Source organism: Austrofundulus limnaeus, unplaced genomic scaffold (genome assembly GCF_001266775.1).
Source record: "Austrofundulus limnaeus strain Quisiro unplaced genomic scaffold, Austrofundulus_limnaeus-1.0 Scaffold203, whole genome shotgun sequence".
Lineage (NCBI taxonomy): Eukaryota > Metazoa > Chordata > Actinopteri > Cyprinodontiformes > Rivulidae > Austrofundulus > Austrofundulus limnaeus.
Genome location: NW_013952605.1, coordinates 829,517 through 830,938, shown reverse-complemented (window position 1 = coordinate 830,938; position 1,422 = coordinate 829,517).

The following is a 1,422-nucleotide window of genomic DNA, read 5'->3' as shown; positions in this document are numbered from 1 at the left end:
GTTTGTGTTTAGTCAAATAATTCTTAACAATAAATCTTATATGTCAAATATTGTTCGTCATTTAAAGTCTTGAAGCTAGATTAGGACAAAACAGATTTATTTTAATTATTTTACAGGACCTTAATCTTTGAAACATCAGGTGTTTTTCTCTTCTGCTTGTGAAACTCTATGAAAAAAAAGCATACTGTATGTTCACAGTGTTATTTTTATCTGAGCACACTGAGCTGACAGATTATGTGTGAAATAAGTTTCAGGGTGTTTTTTTTTTTTTCTCATTCTCATTTTGAACCTGAAGTTAATTATTCAGTGCAAAGTTATTACATGGAAACTTGAAAGCGAGACACTGCTCTGGCAGAGAAGCAGCACCACAGATRAAGTTTGTCAGTCAAACCTGATTTATCTGCGAGGCTTCTCCTCTGTGAGACAGCAGGGTGACGGAGGTGGACGTTGTTCGTTTTCAGCCTCACAGTTTGACAGTAAAGTGATCCTCTGCCCTGATGACTTTGGATCTGCAAACTGAACATCAAAGCCACAGAGATCTCTGCTGTCTGTCCTCCATAGCAGTGAGGAGGGTGAAGAGGAAGCTGCAGGTCGGAGACAGCCCGCCTGTCCCTGGTCCCTCACAGACACTGATGTGACTCACATCAAAGAGAGAAGGAGAAGAAGAGGAGGTGTCGGAGGAAAGAGGGCTTCCTTCCCTTCATCGTCACACAGGAGATATGTTGAGCAGAACKTTTAGTAAACATCAAAGGCCTTTCCTTTCTAGTTCGAATTAAAAGCTCAGCGTTGATTGCATGTCGTGCACCACCTTTCTTCCCAGAATTTCAATTTAAGATGGCCGCCACAGCCACCCCAGCACTGCCACATCTTAGCCGCTCAGAGGATGTGTTGAGGATGTCTCTCAGCTACTACCACACTAAACTTTACCTTAATATCTGTAGGCCTTTGTGTGTTTCAGGATTAGCTCTGTTGGCCATCGTGAAGCAGGTCGACTCTAAAAGTGAAACAGTTGTAGACGTGCACGTAGTGATTACTTTCTGAGAGTTTCACTAAAATCCACTGAATGATTCATGAGTTATTTTGCTAACAGTGAAGGTAAATGCACTCAGACATGAACAGAAACATGGCTGCTCCTCCCCCCCAGCCGCAGGCACATCTGCCCCTCCGACTCGTGGAGCTGCAGGGGGGGTGTTCTTGTGTTAATCAGAGCCCCTCCTTGTCTGTGCCAGCTCACACCTGTGTGTGTGTCTCCTGATGTGTGAAAGCAGACGCTCCCTGAGGGGGGGCCGCAGGCATGAGACTCCCCCCACCGTGCTAGAAGTTTATTGACGCTCATTCACTCAGCAGGAAAACACACACAGTGTTGTTGTCTTACTGATGTGTGTGTGTGTGTGTGTGTGTGTGTGTGTGTGTGTGTGTGTG